The 13,786-nt window shown below is 41.2% G+C and overlaps 1 long non-coding RNA gene across 1 annotated transcript; it reads left to right on the forward strand.

The window, feature by feature from the left end:
• The first annotated feature begins 6,100 nt into the window (after positions 1-6,100).
• On the forward strand, positions 6,101-11,073 carry LOC148188944 (uncharacterized). Its single transcript, XR_015777285.1, has 2 exons — positions 6,101-6,868; positions 9,359-11,073. It is a non-coding gene; the product is annotated as an uncharacterized LOC148188944 (long non-coding RNA).
• Positions 11,074-13,786: the final 2,713 nt, after the last annotated feature.

Genomic DNA, 13,786 nt, shown 5'->3' on the forward strand with positions numbered 1-13,786 from the left:
GAACATTACAATTTTAAATTTAAAAAACTAAAAAAAAAAGAAAAAAAAAGAAAACCTATTAAAAGACCTGATTTATTTGTTGCTGAGTAAGAAAAATACTTCCACATTCAGTATTTCTTATGCAGATGCGTCAGGGACAAGATATTGAGCTGTTGTCTGAGCCATCACAGACCTGTCCAATTCACATTTCACTTTCTCCAGCTCTGAGCAGCTCCTCTCCACACAGTATCTTTTTTTCATTGTGTTGTAAGGAAATAGTGTCCGTCGACACCCTGCTCAAAAACAGAGTGATTTTATTATGCATGCTCGGATTTTAGATCATTTTTCATTTCGTTCCTCCAGTGTCAACATAACTTAAAACATGCTTAAAATTACATTCAGGCAACACTGTTGCATCGCCAACTGTCTCTGCTCAGTGCAGTGAGTCTTTAAAGCTTTTCCCAACCTCACATTTCCCAGGACAAAGACTTCTGCAGAGGACACAAGCCTTGCTGAACCTGTTTATTATCTCTGCAAATGCGACCTTGATCTGTGGATCCTTATCTCGAGTCATTCAAAATTTCAAAAGGCCCATTGAATTATGTCAGTCATTTCAATATCATGATTCTCCTGTGGTTTTACTTGAGTTTTGGGGCTAGCCCACATAATTGGATTTTCTAACCCCAGAGTGGCAGCACTGCCAGAGAGGTACGGGGAAATTAAAATCTTCCCTGTGCAGTGAATCAATATAAAAACAATCCCCCTCCTTCACTCTTAAAATGTGCTAGACATGCATAGAAAAGCAATTAACCCACTGCAGGAATTGATTTGGTCCACTCCAGCTTATCTCTTTTGGCGTGGCCAGGCTTTTACATACCCGCTGGGAAGATCAAAAGTTTTTCCTTGTTTCAAAACCTGACAACATCCCAGGATTAGCACCGATTTTATCTTCACCAAGCAATTACCTGCTATGGTAATCAATGCAGGGCTGCTGTCTTTAATAGTCTGTGGTATCGCCTCCTCTGCAGGCTGTGCAAATTACAGTGATTCATCACCGCACTGCACTGCCAGCAATGCTAAATCTTCTCACACATACTGTACAGACACACGCCTTCATGTTGCTGCTGTTACTACGGTGGCTACTAACTAGCTCTCTGTATACTGAAGGAGGGGTTGCTGAGACCTTGATGTCTACTCTTTAAAATGGAGCCGCTTCATCAAGATAATTTTAGGCAGCAATTAACACATTAGAATGGAGGCATTCACACGTTTTGTACTGTATCACACACCAGACCCACAGATACAAGCTGCCAACAGCAGTAAAGCATCTTGGTGAAGTTGCTGTCCAAGTTTCCAACAGTCACATTTATAATCCCAGAGAGTTTGGCTCCGTACATTCAGTGGCATATCTGACTTTTAAAAAAATATCTTTTTTTAATTAATATTATCTATATATTTTTGTTTCATTTGAGTATTCTGCTTCCTAAAAATGGCACAAGGGGAAGCTTGCAGAGGGTGCCAATTGTGCTAAGGTGTGGGACTGCCCAATTTGCCTAAATTCTGTCTAAATAGTTAAAAACAAGTGTCATCTTAATTCCACTATGATCACAAAAGTGTGTTCAAAGAGACAATTAATATTGTGGCTGCCACTGCAGAGCAAAACTAAAATTCAAAAAGACAAAAGTCTCTGTGACATTAAGAGAATTAAAGAGGATGGCCTCTGCTTGGCTGGATGGGGTTGGAGGTTAGAGCAGCAGCCTCAGAGAAACTGATGAACTCCACGAGAACAGCTTCTGCTCCAGTGAGCTGCAATGAACACATCTGGCCATTCTCCCTTTTCGCTCTCTCACTAAATCTCTTTTATGCATGTGCACCAGCTCATGGAGAAAAGCAATAGCAAATCACCTGTTTGTGTCTCCAGGCAACACCTGCCAGCTCCTGCAAATGTAACATCTCACATCCAGACGTTTTAGACAAACGCACAGCTGATGAGCAGTGCTCAGCAGGAAAGAGCGCAGACAGGAAAAGTCAAAACAGGAAAAGATCTTTGTGCTTCCATGTCTGACAGGCTGGATACATTCTGGGGAAAATAAGAGGGGGGTGCAGATAGGAGCGCCGTTTGCTTTGGGAACAGGACAGAAGGGTGGGAACGGGACATTTCCTCTTCTGCTGTCACAACATTATCTGAACTATTTCTGAACCAGTGATAGTACTTTGCTTAAAGTCAGGGGTCACTGTAAGAAAAATACATTCAGATTAGAATGATACATTTTGAAAAATACCATGAAGCTTTGTCTCTATAAAATGCAAGGGCTGCATATTTAAATACTACACAAATTATTAAAGTGGATTATGAACCAATTTTGGTCATGGTGAATGTGATTCAAACAGTGGGAGGTTGGTACTGCTCCTCACATTATCTCAGCCAGTGTGGAGGTTTGGGATTAAAATTTCTGCCTACTGAATGAGCCTCAAACCTTTATTATGTGATTATATGAAACATGTTTGAATTTTCTAACTGGAATCTGTGAAAAAAACCCAAACCTGAATGCATTAGTGAGAGCTCTTTAACAACAGAAATGTGAACAACAGCTATAATCTGTGGAAAGGCCTGCTCATTAAATGCTGAGTGTTACATCTGACAGTAATTACTGCCATGTATACGGTGTATTTATACTGTACAGCAGTATCAGTGGGTTATTATTATAACTAATACTGTGCTGTCTTCTGTAAAAATAGGGCAATTTTTAATTTTTTTTTTATGCCTCCAAGCCATGTTTTTGGGTTGTCTGTCTGTCAGTCCATCCTATTCTTGTGAGCACAATATTTCAATAATGCCTTGAGGGAATTTCTTTAAATAAACGTTCACTTGTACTCAGTGATGAACTGATCTGATTTTAGTTGTCGTAGATGAAGGTCAAGGTCACTGTGACCCTGTCTGTCTCACGCTCATTAGAGCAACATCTAAAGAACACCATGGGGGAAAATCTTCAGATTTGGCACAAATGTTCACTTGGACTAAAGGATGAACTGATTAGATTTTGGTGGACAAAGGTCAAAGTCACAGTGACTTCCTCTGTTGCTTTCTCGTGAATGTGATAGCAAAAGAACACCTTGAGAGAATTTCTTCAGATTTTCCAAAATGTGATCCCTCTTTACTCTAATTCATCAAGAATGATTGCCATTTTTGGATTCTTAGTTCACTGTGGAAGCATTTGAGAGAAATGTTTTCTTCACAAATTCAAGGTAACACTGGGTGAGATATACAAACAGTTATGTTGTGGGTTAAGTTTTTCTTTAATTGTGGATATTTGCAAAATTAGTTGTCAGTGTTTAGTTTCACTGAATAAATACAAGTCAAAAATTCATGTCCAATCCCTTTGAAACAGTAGTGAGGAAGAGATTCACTTATTATTCTTTAACTAATGTGGTGTGACAAAACAGGATGGCAGTGATAGACATAAATGATAGACAGATGTCTTTTAAGTAACTGTGGAATAAAAAAATGAAGCTGCAGTCCAATTTTATTTTATTCTTACCGGAGAAAACACAGTGTGTGCTCAGCATTCCATTAAGGTGCCCTTGTTCACAATTCATATGCGAAAGTGTTTAAAATAGTAACGTTTTTGTGAAAATGCAGTGTCAGGGAGGCGCTGAGCATACAACTGCATAATGAGACTTGGATTATGTTACATAAGTTGTGTGAGAGTTTGTAAATGGATGTTTTGATATAATTTTGCTGTTATATACAGTTTAATGTAGATAATCAAGAATTATCTCTGTTTTTTGATTGTTCGTTCAATGTGGCGATATGTGAGGTTAACATTTCTGCGCCATTTTAATGTTATGCAGGATGAGTAACTGATATACAAATGATCATTTCATAGGTGAAGTATTCCTTTGATTTATTTTTTGAATTGCTACATTTGAGGAGCAATTTTGTTGACTAACAAAAAAACCCTCTTTCTTTTTCTTGTCAGCTTTGGTCTTTTATCAGTAAGCAACTGCTTTTCCCTCAGTTTTTCTCAACCTAAATTCTTTAAAAAAAATGTGCAAGCAAGTTTATTCTCATTTTATTTCTTGCAATGACAATTAAGATGCCAACATCTGATTTCACATGAATTCAGATTACATCATTTAGATTCTGCTGCCAGGTGGCACAAATCTCATCTTGTACGGCTTCTCCGACTTCAAAACATTTTCCTCACATTTGATAACTTCCTGCCCCCAGTCAGCGATGGCTCCATGATGAAATCGTCTCCTCGCTGCTTCCTGTGTGGGTGGATTACATCTGGATTCCCGTCCTCCTCTATATGGCAGACATGGGCTGAGCATGCAGACAGACACATCTTATTCTGAGCTCTGTTTCTACACAACAGGAAGCGTATCTGAACAATAGCCTCCGTGCTATTCAGTAATCCAAACAGATTGGCGGATAAACACTACCCAGACTAAATCCATGGCTCACGATTGCAATATTTTCTTTGGTTCAGGCCCCAAGGGTGAGGGATCAGCTGTGCGTGCATCAGCAGCCCAATTTGATTCTTTATGAGGCAGATGCTGCTGATAAGAGGCACTTAAGATGCCCACAGGTTCTGTGTCTCAGTATCACAGTCCAAGACGCAGGGAAATTAACAGGAGAGCTGGTCTGTTATAAACGAGGGACTTTTAGTGTGAAAACATCTTCGGTTCTTATGTTTGGACATAAAACGAGACTCTGGGCTGCTGTTAAAGTGAAAATGAAGTCGTTATGATTAAGTGCATCTACCTGAGCAGATTGTATCTTCAGTGCCTGAAAAAAAAGATTCAAGATGAGATTAATCAGAGTAATGGTGCAGCAACATCAACCCACAGACACATTAAATGACAATAGATACCTTGATGGAAGAAGCTTTCAAATCTTTTTCTCAGTAAAAGCAGCAATATGACAATGTCCTGTGTTAAAAAATGTATTGAAATAAAAGTACTAATTATTAGCAAAACATATGTATCAAAAGTTCTCTTTACGGTCTTCATTTAGTGGCTTTTGGGTTCTTTCAATCATATCACATAATATTTATATAGAGACTGAGTTAGCCTAGTCAATATTGAATTGTAGATGTTTTGCTGAGGATTTCAGGGTCTAACCAGCCCACTCTTCTTGCAAAGCTGTCAAGTACTGCTGCTTTTGCAGTGGTTTCGGTGTAAGATCCTGATGCCAAAAGTCACCTTTTGTGGCCGTATAATACACCACAGGACAGCATCAGCTGAGAATGCAGCCAGGCGGAACATGTCACTTCCACATGATATGCTGCAAGACAGCATCAGGTTGAAGCACTGCCGGTAACAATGTCATATAAGGAGCTTGAAGATCCCTATAGTGTGGGTAGGGTAGTGGCTGGATCCACAAAAGCCTGGACTTTCATGCAGGAGTCAGGTGTTGCTTCCTGTTTGAATGTGATGTGTCTTGTCTATAACCTTACCATGTGCTTCTTTTGCCTAATCCTAACCATCTGTGCCGGCATGTGCTTTTGTCTATGCCCTGCCATTGGTTGCCACATGCTTTTGTTGCCTAAACATAACCATGTGCAGCGTAATCTCAATATGTGCTTTTGTTGACATGATGGTAAGGACATCTCAGAAAGTCATTGGCAGATGCACAAGGATACCTGAAGCATAATATCTAGATTCAAAAGTCTGCTGCAAAGCGGCAATATGTGATGCTGATGAGAATGTGTTTGTTTGCTGATCCGGCAGAGAGTCTGGGTGGTCTGAGATCAGACTCCCAGTGCTGCGATACCCCAGACTGAACATGAGTTGCTATAGCCTTTAACTGTAGTTTCTTATTTATGACAGCTCTAAACCACTCAGAAACCACTAGTGTGTTGTAGGTACTCATTGACCAGAGGACACTCACAAGAATGCTCAAATATATGCATAGACATGCACATTATTATACGGGGATACACAGTAGAGTGTCCGAGGGTAAATCCCTCAGAGCCCATGTTCAACCCATCTTAACTCTGTATCATAGATTGAGGATTATGGCGTCTGTCATTAAGTCACAGTGTCACTCTCACTGTAAAAAGTGGACTAATTCCTGTTTTACTTACAGGCTGGAGGAGTTTATACTGCTGTCAACCAGGAGACAAACAGAAGGTGAAAGCAGCCCTAAAATCCAACTACAGGCTGAAGCACCTATCCACTGTTTACAGAGACTCAGAGGGCCTTTTCACTGTTTAACTGTGGATTTCCGCTTGGGAGCCTTCCTCTGTACGAACACGCATGCCAGCCCATTTTCTACAATGATAACATTTACTTTGCTGCAGGTGGGGTGTTAGCAAAACACTGAGTGATGTGAACATGCTGAAATAAATTTCCCATACAGATGGAAACCTCGAGTCGACAAAACCTTGCTGCATCTTTCCCACAGAAGATGAGAGTTAATGGAACGATTTGTAATCACATCACATCACATCCAACCCGTGACAGGTGGCTTTGTGGGACTTTGTGTTTTAAGCGATCTGCGCTTCTATCTTTGCTTACAAACACCATCGTGTTTCGGGGCTTTCGAGTGCCGGTGGGGATGTGCTGAGTGCTCGGATAGGAACTGAGAGAATATGTCAGTTCCTGTGCTGGATCAAAGCAGCCATCACTCTCGCTCTGTCTGGGAAGACAAAATGCAGACTGTCACATCTGGCTCGCTGGCTTCTGCTGCTTCTGCAAAAGCTCAAATCCGCCACTGACATCTTTGTTATCTCTGTCATCTCATTACTTCCTTTATATTCTTCTCTGCCACGCTCCCAGCACCTCTGTGTCTCGTTCTTTTCTAAACCAGGAGCTGCAGGGTGAACCTTGAATCCGAGATCAGAGAACATTAGTGCTTGTAAAGCCCACAGGGAGAGAGAAGGTGAGTCGAAAAACAGGATGTCAGTGCCTTGTGTTTGTGAATGTTTACATATTCCAGGATGTGGATATATACTGAAATTGCCTCTGACTTGCCAAACAAAATAAGGCCAAAGGGTGGTTGAGATAGAGAAGAATTGCTTTGGACAGAGTAAAAGCTTCTGTGTGTAAACACAAGTGCTCTGTTTATTGAATTAAAAGAAAGACAGCGTCCTGGCGGCACTGTTGCGTGTGCGAGCAGGGAGTTAGTGGCGCGTTATACTAATGGGATCTGATTGCTCCTGATCTCACTGAGGTGGTAGAGTTTCTCCCTTCAAGCTAAGTTAATGTTTCTTTATTCAGTACATAGTGCATGGGGATGAACAGCTGACAACTGTCCTTCCCTTTTTATTTCCTGAGGCCACGCTCGATGACTCTGAGGAAGCAATTTTTTTTTTAGAGCTGTGGAAACATATAACAGCACTTTGGCAGCAACATGCATTCCTCCACTTCTCAGTTTCTGCATAAAATGTTTATACGGAACATAGAAAAGCCAGGAAAAAAACTCACACAGCTTATTTCCTGACTCAAACATATCCAAAAATACTTTTTAAAAATGTTAGATAATAGGACGGTGACACGTGGACTGACTGCATCTGTCTCCTGTCTGGATGGGGAGAATGAAAAGTGTACACAAGTGATTAAAAATACATTAGTAGGAGCAACCATCTCCTGACTTCATACTCTGCCAGTCCCCGGGGCTCCGGCGGCTGATGCATGAAACAAGCTAGTATTTGTTTTTGTTTGACGCAGGTAGCTTCAGTTCCCACAGGAGGTTCACCGTTAATGACTTAGTTGAGAAAGAGCGTAGGTGTTGGGGTGGGTTGGGATTAAAGGAGAGGGGAATAAAAGGAAGAGCAGCAGCTAATCACCAAAGACTAATTAGTCTTTCAAATTTATGCAAAAGTGTTCAGGTTGGTAGTCTGGAGAGGTTTCATGCAATCTGTGCGATTTCAAGGTAACTTGGGCAACGGCAGGGTTGTTTATTACTGTCAAATTATTGTTGCATCTGACTTCTCAAGACCACATGATGAATTTTAATATGTGAATAGCCTTCTGCTTGAGGCTCACATTAATTCATTGATGGAATTTGGGGAAATGAACTAATTTGCTTTCTTGTCGAGAGTTAGTTGAGAAGATCAATACCACCCTCATATTTTTTTAATTGAATACTGTATGAAGCTATGAAGAGTTCAGCAGCAGGATAGCTTTGATTTGCAGAAAGACTGGAAACAGAACTTTCCATAGACAATAACATCCACCTACCAGCAGCTTTAAAGCTGATTGATGAACATGTTATTACTCATTTGCAGAGGTGGGACCAAGTCATTAGTCTCAAATCTTTATGACTGAGTCATAAGTCATAAAGTCAAGTTCATACTGACAAGTCTGGAGTGAATTCTCTTGTCATGACTGACAGTTCTAGATTCAAGTCGGGAGTCAAGTCCCAAATCCTGAACTTTGAGTTTTTGACTCTTAAGTTAGAATAAGTGCTTCACCTGATGTAATGCCATTTAAACAGCAGAGTAGTAATACATTAAATGTACATCATTCCATAATGCTTTTTAAAATTTGTATTTATTTGTTAAAACGTTTGTCAACAAGTTTGACTTACCTAATTATTAAAAAAAAAGGTGGAGCTAATATTGCACTTTCATAACATGTAGCACTATTTACCAGTACCACAGCAGAATCAATGTTTCTGTCATGTCTTCTTATAGTTATGTCATCTCATGTTGGCATAATGTCTATCAAAATTTGCAAGACATTTAAGTAATATTGTATGTTGTTGCATGTTTTATGTCTAAAGCAAACATATAAAAATGTCAGTGTTAGTTAATTCAGGTAATGAAGTGAACATTAATTGTTTGGTGTCAAACTTGAAAAAAAACCCAACTTTTTAATCTTTAGGCTTGGGGGAAGTTATCAAATATTTTTAAGTCAAAAAGCTCAAGTCCAAGTGAAGTTACAAGTTACCAGTGTTAAAGTCAAAGTCAAGATGCAAGTCTTAAATTTGACTTGAATCTAACTCAAGACCAAGTCATGACTGAAGACTACACCTCTACTCATTTGTTTTATACGAACACTAAAGTACAAAACTAAAGAAAATGCCATTTTACCTGAGGGTTATGAGCCCTATTTCTTGAGGGGACCAATAACTTCCTTGAGTCTGCACTCAGAAACAGTCTGACAAATAGTCTTTACTCACAACAAGAAAGCCAGTGAGTTTATTTCCCCAAATATCCAACTATCCTTTACATGTCAACATTCATCATGTGCTGTGTATTGATTTATTAATGTGTTTTCAAGTGAAAACCTGCTCTGAGCCACAATTCAGGCCCCTGTTCTCTGTCACTTCACAGCTGATATTTAAGAGCCAGGCCTTGTATTACTTCTGGAGTATTCACCAATCATTCTCAACCCTTAAGCCTTAAACACGGCCTGTTTCCCCCAGATTGAATCCCTGCCCCACTGGTCACCTTGCCCACCAGCCATTCGTGCCCTGCTCAATCCTCAGAGAGCTTTATGTGTGTCAGGGCTGGGATGGAGTGTGCCTGCTCGAAGACAACCCAGCAGGATCGCAGCGTCCACCCAGCTCCCTGCTTTATTACCTCCATCTGTTTCCTGTGAGCCAACCCCAGCTGTGGCAAAATAACAGCGGTGCATTTGGGAAAAGCAGCAGCCTGATTTAGGAGTCGCAGCACTCCCTCCGCCGTCCCCCTTTCCACTCTCCGTCGTGCTGAGGCTCCCTGTGCTACGTTTCACACAGGCACAGTCCTAAATGTTCGGACAAATTTCACCTATTTCCCTTTCTTTTACTCATTTTCTTTCTCTGTTTGTTTCTTTGTATGGTTTCCAGCTTTTATCTAAGATGCATGTTTCATCCTCTGACCTCACTCTTTATGCTCCTGTTGCTCTCCTTCACCTCTATCCTCCTCTCTCCCATCACCTTACCCTCTCTCAAGGCTGCATGTTATTTAGGATGCTCCTCTCCACGTAGGCCCGAGAGACGCCTGCCCTTGAGGTTAGTCTCCTCTAACCTTCTCTTTATAGATTGTTCAACTTCCTGTGAGCTCATTTCACACATGCAAACCCACACACACATGCACATGCAATGGATAACTCCTACTTCTCCTCTCAGTCTTATCAATAATTCAAGTTCCACTCATGGCAGCCCAGGCAGGGTGAGACGGCAGAGGCAGCTCGGGGCTTTGAACAGAAGGTCAGGGCTCACCAGGGCCTCCGGGATGGCATTAATTAGATACTTCCTGGTGCCCCCTAAACAAACATCTCCACACTGGAACTGCTCTCATTACCCTTCTCCCCGCAGCAGGTCCTGAAGACTCTGACATATTCACATAATAACACCAAACGCTTTCGCCCTTAACTGCTCACCTGGGAGGGGTCCCTGCCTCAACTGTTGTTAAACACACACAGATGCACATAACCTGACCTCGATCTGTTACTAACCCCCCTGCAGCAGCTATTTTTGTCTGCCACTAATACCACAGTGTTTACGCTCTTCCTCGTCCCATCACAGCTCGCCATTCTGACCTCCAGGTTTGACCTCTGATGGGCTGATCTTCCTCCTCCTGCTCGTCCTCCTCCTCACCCTAGTTTGTGTCCAAGCACCTCATTACAAGAGTGATGGCTCACTCACGCTCCCCATCAGCCTGTCCGAGGCAGCCGCCTCCACCCTGATTGGTGGCCATCCATCTCTCTGGCAAAACGGAGAGGAAAGAAGAGGACAATAAAGAAAAAAGTGGGTGTTAAGGCAGACAGATATGTTGCAGGAGAGCTAGAGTGTTGGCTTTCAAGCTGGACAAATTCTTGTTAAGTCAGTCTTGTGAAATGGATGATGGAATAGAGTATTTATGCTTTTATCCTACCCAACTATTTATGTGTAATATTTCCCACAGGGCTGCTAAAACACTAAAAAATCCCACCCAAATTTAATGCCTGCAAGTTGTAAAGAATAGAAGTTGGTGTTGCGACATCTATATTATGTGTACATTATGTCTTTGCTTCAGAATATGCATCATTAAAATGTCTGCATATACATGCTGGTTGAGCAATATTCATAGACTACAGCCATTGCTTTGAGCTAAATACTAATGTAAGCATGCTAACGTGCTCACAATGACGATGCTAACATGCTGATGTAAAGCAGTTGTCATGTTTAATATGTTCACCATTTTAGCTAAACATGTTAATGTGCTACTAAGCACTAAACACAATGAACATTCTGGTTGATGGGAATGTTATTCATTGGGTGCCAATGTTGTTTCAGTGGAGCATTATTCTAAAACCCAGGACATTTGCCAAACAGCCTGTTATCCAAAAAACAAACACCTGTTGCTCTGACAACCCAATGCCCCGAAAATACACACTTTGCCTGTCGTTACAAAGATTAAAGGCCTGTAATGAGTTAACCCTGCCATGATTATTTTGCCAGCTATGCATGAGCTGCCCTCTACCTCTTGCTTACCCTGACGTTCTTACCCTGACCAATGTCATTTCTCTTGCCTAAATCTACTCAATCCACCAAGAGTGCAAGTACCAGAGGCAGAGTGAGGTGGATCAAACCTTCACTTTTGTAGGGAAAAAATGAGACCTAGGAAGGTCCTATGTTTTTTCAGGAGAGTTTGTATTTTCCAAGCTATGGGCATTTGTTTTTGGAAAAATGGACTGTTTGACAAAAGGGCTTTTGGTCCAGTGGGACATTTTTTGGACCATTGGGGTTTTGTAACAATAAGCCGTCCCTGAAATGTCCCTATTCAGTTAATTCTGTAGGAAACAGGAAAAGTGTCTGAACAAAATGTCATGACAATCTATCCAGCAGCCTTGGAGAAAATTCACTCAAAACCACAGATGTGAACCTCATGGTGGTGCAAGAGGACAGGTCAGGGGACTCACCAAATATAGTATAATTCATCCTGTAGGGCGCATGAATGCCCTTTCAAAATTTCATGGCAATCCATACAATAGCTTTTGACAGACCAACTAACAGGCCAACATTTTTTGCCATTTTCCTAACATGATTAAAAGTAAATGAATATTTCCAAAACAAAATGTTAAGCCTTTTAACTATCCAAGTACAACTACAACTACATTTTTGTACTCATTTTCTGCAAGAAGCATGACAGTGCTCTTGTAAGAGAAAAATTAAGTTGCACCTCAGCAACTGTCCCTTGAGGTCATACCGCCTGGTTTTCTGCAAGACTACAACCGCCATAAGGGCCTCTTAAACCTCTTCTATCTTGTCGTCCTTCACCCTCAAACCAGTCTATCTAGACGTCTAACCACAGTGGCCAAATACACTGACACATACATAACTCCACCGCAGGCTACAAAGACACAGTTTATCGCTGAGGCAGCCAGGCAGGGGAGTGCAGAGCACACGGTTTGCCTTGAGGCATTCCTTGGGCTTGTCTTTCCAGCAAGATAAAGGATGAAGGGGTTGTCTTCCTTCCCTGCATAGTAAGGCTGATTTAAAGGGGAAAAGGAGAGAAGCCAAGAAACCTCTATCTCCCCTGCTGCTCCTGCTATTGATTGAAGACTAGCAGGGGGAGTGAATCAGCTGGCTATCCATTGGTGTGTCACCGAGAGCCAGACGGGAAGCTTAAGATTGGAATCTTCTGTCTCCCAACACCTGAGGCCTCCGGCATACTAAAGACCTCTCACATCCTAATAAAAACCACCAAGGGTACTTTGTGCTAGTTGTCTCACATTCTTCATTTCACCATGCATCCATGCATCATCGTTGTTGCCTCACAAGGACAATTCCAACCTGAGCTCTCTAGTCTTTTATCCCTGACCTCAAGCAGACAATGTCTCCACACTAAATATTGGTTTTCATGAGTCAACTCCCCCCGGAGCTCCTCATTTCTTTTTAAATCCACAGCTGAAAACAAAGGCTGGTGGAATTGGATATTAATTGTGTTCCATCAGAGTTGATTACTAGGGAGGTGTGCACATGTTTGTTTGTGAGGCTGCACGTTGAGTGTGTGTGTGCGTATGTTAGTGCATGTGTGGACACTGCGTGGGCTGGTGAATCATAAATCTATTTTGGTATTGGAAAGAAGCAACGCTGAGCATATAATTACAGTCATCTCTGTCAGTGACGGGAAGTCTGATGAAGACCAGGACTTGATGGGCCCTGCAGGTTGATTGAAACACTCATGGAAAATAACACTCTGCAATTACTTACATTTGCACTTTAACACAGGCAGGCCTACAAGTGTACAATAATAAACTGAGTACGACTCTGAGAGAGCAAACTAATTTCAGATTCTGTTTCCAGGGAATCCAGCAGGATATCTGAGGTGAAAATTAAACAAGATCTTGGCAACTCCTTCGAGGTTTGCACTCCAGGGAGTTACATCTCCCCTCATCTCACCCGAAGCTTCATGATACATTCCTCATCATAGTTAGAAGTGCATTTTGCACAATTATGCCAGATCATCAATACATTTCATCACCCACAACACACTTCAAAACACCTCATCATAGGCTACAAGCTATTTTCAATGGGAGTAAAGGTTGTTTCTGAAAAAAGTGTGGCTATTTAGCTTCTAGGTGTAAGTTCTCCTTCAAGGGGAGAAACCTTCTCACAAACCCAGCCCCAGGCACTTTATGATATTCATTGTGTGGTTTCAGCTTTAAATCTGAATCCCCTTTACTTGCCAAATACCTGAACATATAAGGAATTTGACTCTTTTTATTCATTGCTCTTAATGTACTACAGCAGCTAGAAACAAGAACAACAGATCTTGATAAATAATGATATAGAATAGACAGTAATTTTACGTGTATGAGCATGTGAAATAATAGGTGTTTATAGAAATATTATATATATATATATATATATATATATATATAT

The sequence above is a fragment of the Plectropomus leopardus genome, chromosome 8 (genome assembly GCF_026936395.1).
Source record: "Plectropomus leopardus strain MGB_pleo_1.0 chromosome 8, ASM2693639v1, whole genome shotgun sequence".
NCBI lineage: Eukaryota > Metazoa > Chordata > Actinopteri > Perciformes > Serranidae > Plectropomus > Plectropomus leopardus.